At 34.4% G+C, this 6,378-nt stretch overlaps 1 long non-coding RNA gene across 1 annotated transcript in view; it reads left to right on the forward strand.

The window, feature by feature from the left end:
- The window catches only part of LOC121034014 (uncharacterized), a 30,621-nt gene extending 24,590 nt beyond the window's left edge, over positions 1-6,031 (forward strand). The window contains exon 5 of the long non-coding RNA XR_005792251.1: positions 5,671-6,031. This is a non-coding gene — a long non-coding RNA (uncharacterized LOC121034014). The remainder of the gene's footprint in view (positions 1-5,670) is intronic.
- Positions 6,032-6,378: the final 347 nt, after the last annotated feature.

Raw genomic sequence — 6,378 nt, forward strand, 5'->3', positions numbered from 1 at the left:
TTAGGTAAATTCCTAGCAGTGCTATTGCTGGGTCATAGGGTAGGTCTATTTTTAGTTTTTTGAGGAACCTCCCCACTGTTTTCCAGAGTGGCTGCACCAGTTTGCATTCCCACCAACAGTGCAAGAGGGTTCCTGTTTCTCCACATCCTCTCCAGCCTCTATAGTCTTCTGATTTGTTCATTTTAGCCACTCTGACTGGCATGAGGTGGTATCTCAGTGTGGTTTTGATTTGTATTTCCCTGATGAGGAGCAACGTTGAGCATCTTTTCATGTGCCTGTTGGCCATCTGGATGTCTTCTTTAGAGAAGTGTCTATTCATGTCTCCTGCCCATTTCTTCACTGGATTATTTGTTTTTTGGGTGTGGAGTTTGGTGAGTTCTTTATAGATTTTGGATACTAGCCCTTTGTCTGATATGTCATTTGCAAATATCTTTTCTCATTTCGTTGGTTGCCTTTTAGTTTTGTTGATTGTTTCCTTTGCAGTGCAGACACTTTTTATCTTTATGAGGTCCCAATAGTTCATTTTTGCTTTTAATTCCCTTGCCTTTGGGGATGTATCAAGTAAGAAATTGCTGCAGCTGAGGTCAGAGAGGTTTTTTTCCTGCTTTCTCTTCTAGGGTTTTGATGGTTTTCTGTCTCACATTCAGGTCCTTTATCCATTTTGAGTTTATTTTTGTGAGTGGTATAAGAAAGTGGTCTAGTTTCATTCTTCTGCATGTTGCTGTCCAGTTCTCCCAGCACCATTTGTTAAAGAGACTGTCTTTTTTCCTTTGGATGCTGTTTCCTGCTTTGTCAAAGATTTGTTGGCCATACTCTTGTGGGTCCAATTCTGGAATCTCTATTCCATTGGCCTATGTGTCTGTTGTTGTGCCAATGCCATGCTGTCTTCATGATTACAGCTTTGTAGTAGAGGCTAAAGTCTGGGATTGTGATGCCTCCTGCTTTGGTCTTCTTCAAAATTACTTTGGCTATTCGGGGCCTTTTGTGGTTCCATACAAATTTTAGGATTGCTTGTTCTAGCTTTAAGAAGAATGCTGGTGCAATTTTGATTGGGATTGCATTGAATGTGTAGATAGCTTTGGGTAGTATTGACATTTTAACAATATTTATTCTACCAATCTATGAGCACGGAATGTTTTTCTATTTCTTTATATCTTCTTCAATTTCCTTGAAGATTTGATTTAAATAAGACAAATTTTATGCCTGAGTACTCATCCTTAAGCAACTTCGTAAAGCCGAAAATTTCATAAGAAATTATCTCCAACTTTTCTCCCTCTAAGAGATATATGATCTTTGACTATTATCATTTATTCTGAATTAAAGAAAATATGAATGTGGAAGGATTCAGTAAAATAAAATTAATCACCTTTAAAGAAAAATACTTAATGCAGATAGACACTATTCTAATCAGTTTTGTAGTATTTCTATCATCATAATTAATCTATTTTTTTCATTACGCAGTGGGTTATTTCTTTTTTAACAAGATTATTAGTTTCTGTGTGTGTTGGGTCATGTTCCACTCTTGTGTTTGACCTATGTCAAAATTCTTTATTATTGAAGAGTAAAGTTTATTGTTCATTGATGGAATCTGAAAAAAAGACATCAGAAGCTAGATGAAGATGTACTTGTTGAACCTTTAGGTAGTGAAGTCATCTACAATTTCTGTATTTGCATTAGGAATTTAGGTAGAGTTATATATGTAAGGATGCTATATATATGCTACGATCACTGTTACTGATAGTATCTTTAATGAATACTGAGCACACAAATCCAGCACTGGCCAGATAGAAAAATAAATATGCCTTGGTCTAGTAGCCATAATAGATTGCCAAGGCTGCTGGATTTACATCAAGATAGATCACTGACTTCAAAAGCAAGGCTAAATGGCTCCTATGTTCCCAACATAATGTGATGTACATTCAATATCATTTCACTCTTATTGAAAAAATTGTTATGAATAAATACATTACATGATGGAAGGAAATACACTAAAATTTAAATATGGATATTACTGGGAAGTGACTTCTACTTTATTCATTTATTTTACCAGATTTCTATAATATCTATAAAAGCATGAATTGCTTTTATGATAAAAAAATTAAATTTAGGCTACCCAGAAAGTCAACCTAAAAAATGAAAGCTAGCTGTTCTATTTTTTCAATTTATTTTTTATAATTGTATTTAAGTATATATATGGTATAATTATCATTCCAGAATATGGGACTGGTCTTTGTAAATTTGTATACATCAAATACCTTTTTAGTATCTGCACCCCCACCCCACACTCCACCGAAGTCTGGCTGCGTGCAGTGTTTGGTGTTTCATTATGACAAAAGAATCCCGGTGAACAAAACCACGTAGGTAGAATCCTTCACTATGTTCTGTCTTAGCAAGTCTTATTTTGTTCAGGTATGCTGCACAAATATACTCACGTTGGGTCTCTACCTCCTGTAGTCACCTTCAAGGACTTAGTAACTATGACCTCTTCCCCAGTGAATATGGAAAATTCATTTCAGATCACACTCTGTCATTTTCAGTGATTTTAATGAATTATGAAAGTCTGATCTTATAAGATTCCTCCACCCACATCCTCCCCCAGTTCCCCACACTTTGCATTTCCCATTGCCTCTAGGCCTGAAGTTTCATTCATTTGAAAACTATTCTTGGAAAGATCTCCCCTCCTCCAGCTGTTAATCTGTCATTAATGGACCATAAGTCATTCAGATATACTGCGCTCTTATGCAACCTCAACAGAGTGGAAAAAATCATTTGCTTTACTGTCAATGCAAAACTTTTATCTTTTTTGACAGTTTTATTCAGAAAACCTCAGCTTTATTTTAATTTGATTCTAATGATGGTTTTCAGAAAATGATTTGAGTAAGTAAAAAGTTTAGTGAAGTAATAGCAGTCATGATTTCTATGGTGGTTTCTTTCTGGGGTATTTATTGAAAAGATGGATTCCAGATACAGTGCGTCATTTTTGGCACAGTGGATGGAAGTTAATTATTCAGAGCTGGTAATGTGGTAGTATTTACTCAGGAATTTAAATGAGGAAGGCCCTTTTGTTTTATCTCCTGTCTCTTTCCTAGCTGGAACTTCCCTGAGCAAAACTTAGATTCACAGATATTCCCACAGCTCTGAACTGATAGTAATTGTTAATTGTAAGGATGAGGTTAAATGACCTTCACATTTTCTATTCATAAAAATAATGACCTGAAATGCATTCAGCATGCAGTGAAAATGAAATGGCTTTTTGCTCCTTTTAAAAAAAAAATATTTATTTATTTATTTTATTTTTTAAGACTGTGAACTGCCATGTTGAAATCAAGGGTAGAGATATATGTAACAATCTGAGGTTGTTTTATTTTGGACATTTATGAACTGAATTAAGCATAATTAGGGCTCTACCTATATTTTCAAACTCATTTTCATGTAGTAGAGAAATATTAATCACATCTGAGTTTACAAGTCTGTAATGAATTTATGCTTGGTTGTTAGTAGTTAAAAGACAGAAACTAAAGCCTGTATTCTAAAAATAGTTTTATTTGGAAATATTTACATCAGCTTTTCACAAAGTAATATGACCAGCTAAAGTCTACATTAGCCTAAATAATGGAGTTATCTAATGGCAGTTCATTTGGTTATCAGTAATTTTGCTGTGGAATATCATCCTTCATGGAAATTATGGCAGTGATAGTTAAGGAAACAAGGCTATGCACATTTTCAGTCAAGAGATCTATGTATGAGCAATCTGAAAAATCCATCACTGTGCAACTGCTAAATTAATAACACTTTAAATGATTTTAAGACTCCATTGTGATTTCAAAGGGGCAGCTAGCTAAGGTTAGCTCACGAAATCAAATATGAAATTGAAAGTGGACGTTTTCTCTCAAAGCTTATTTTATCCAGAATTGCAAAGATGTAAAACAGGTAACAAAATACAAAATATATGTCAAAGAAGAATAGTCCTTTTGTTTGTTTTATTTATTTCTTTACCTGGATGGAGGCAAAGGTGGGTGGATAGCTGCCATGGAACAGGTGTAGAAAAGCCTCAAAGAGGAGTATCTTCAAATATTCCACAGCTGTGTTTCAAATACTTACTTGCATAGTGTCTCTGGGGAAATTGACATATTCCAGTAAAAGATAACACTAACCATCATGTTCTATATTTTGCAATTTTGTTATTAGGTATTAAGTGAAAAGGAACAGAATTTTTTTTCACCTTTCTTTCTTTTTTTCCCAGATTGCATCTTTATGCGACATTCCTCAGACTTCTCTGAGGAAAAAACATGTTAGAGGATTATGTTCCCATTCCACCCTAATTATTTGAAACAGAAAAGTTCAAATCAAACAATGAAGCTTTTCTAAATCTGAAAATGTTTCCAATCTAAAGATCTAAAGGCCCTAATAGTTTATAAGCTCTGCCTGCATAATTTAGGCAGGATGGTAAACACAGCTTCAAGAAATTTTAAGCCTTGCTTTCTAGACAGCATTAACTTTTATCCTCACTAGATGAAATCTTATAATACCTTACTGAATTGTTCCATTGTATTTAAACAACAACAACAAACCGTACAGATTTAGCAAATGTTAAAAAGGACATTAATTTCACTGTAGTTAACAAAAGACAATTCACTACTTAACAGAAAGCTATACGTGGGACAACCATGTAATTCTTGTAGATATATATTTTGTTAATTAACACAAAGTGAAAGTTTGCTTTGCAAACACCTAATGGGTGGGGTGGTGTTCCTATCAGAGTAATTGGGAAAGAAGGTACTGATGTCTGCTATAATTTGTATGCTTCATTTTGTTCAACTGCTTACATTTAATCTCTTTTTGTCTATTTAGCTTGGGTATAGGCCATTCATCATTTCACCAAATGTCCCCCCTCTACAGGAGGGATGGGCTTTGCAAAGTCTGTCCTCTGGACTTCATTAGCAGATGTCAGATAGATTGAGAGGGAGGAGGGAGAATCATTCTTTCTCATGCACAGGCATGGTGATGTTGCCCAGCTGTAGTCCACTCAGACATCAGAGCAGACACACCAGTTCCCAGCTGAGTGTTTCCAGGGTCAGAGCCAGCAGACATATAAAAGAGAAATACTTATTACCCATCCAGTCCTTTGGGACTGATTCCATATTTACATGCACAACAATTTCAAGCAATCATATTGTTTTGATTCATTCTCAGGGTACTTTTTAATGTTACTGAGGGGTCCTGAGAGCCTATTTGAATACTTACAGATTTTTTGGTTCCATTTGCCTTCATGATTTTTCAGAATTTGTTTTCAATTAGTTTGGAGAGTGAAAATCTGGATTGGAATTTATGCAAGTTTGAAGAGACCACTCGGCTATTTACTGTCTGTGCATATATTGTTTAAAACCACAAGATAAAAGTGCTTATTAGAAGATAAATAAACAGATTATTTTCAATATATGAATAAAAATACTTGGATAAATGTCTTTGAGGTAATGCAGTGTTAATTCTAGTCTTAATAATTCTCTGTTCCACCCTAAAGGACATTCTTTTTTTTCTTTTTGCTGTTAGACCAACAGAAGATACATGATAAAAAATTGTTACAATTTATTTAATAGGCACTATATATACATTATTTAATTTGATTCTAATAACAAGAATATTACACTGCTTTTTATCCCTATTTCACAGGTCAAGAAACTGAGTCTCAAATATTTGATGGCAGTCTACCTGGGTCTAAAGCTTGGGCTTCTAACCAAGCCACAACATAGTGTTTGAATCTAAGGAAATATCCTGCCATCGGATGGAGCCACTCCATCTCTTCCTCTGTGAGTTCTCTTCATGCCTGGTGAAAGGTGTGGCACTTTTGTTTTCTTTTTCATTTTGCTCCTTAAATCGGTGACAACACTGCATAGCAATTAAGGCCCTGATGGTTGGAGTTTGGCTGAACTTGGGTTTGAGTTCTAGCAATGATTTCATGGATATGAAACCAGAAACACAGGCAACAAAAGTAAAAAATAGACCCATGGTTCCACATTAAATTAAAAAATTTCTGCACAGCAAAGAAAATGATCAACAGAGTGAAAAGGCAACCTATAAAATGGGAGAAAATATTTGCAAACCATATATCTAAAAAGGAGTAATATCCAAAATATACAAGGAACTCCTACAGCTCAATAGCAAAAAACCTAACAACCTGATTTATAAAATGAGCTAAGAACTTGAATAGACATTTCTCTAAAGGAAACATACATATAGTCAGTAGGAATAGGAAAAAATTAATTACTCAATGTCACTAATCAAATTAAAACTATGTAAATTAAATCTATGATGAGATTTCACTTCAGACCTGTCAGGATGGCTATTATCAAAAAAAAAAAAAAAAAAAAAAAAAAAAAA

The sequence above is a fragment of the Herpailurus yagouaroundi genome, unplaced genomic scaffold (assembly GCF_014898765.1).
Source record: "Herpailurus yagouaroundi ecotype Mexico unplaced genomic scaffold, PumYag 159, whole genome shotgun sequence".
In the NCBI taxonomy this organism is placed as follows: domain Eukaryota; kingdom Metazoa; phylum Chordata; class Mammalia; order Carnivora; family Felidae; genus Herpailurus; species Herpailurus yagouaroundi.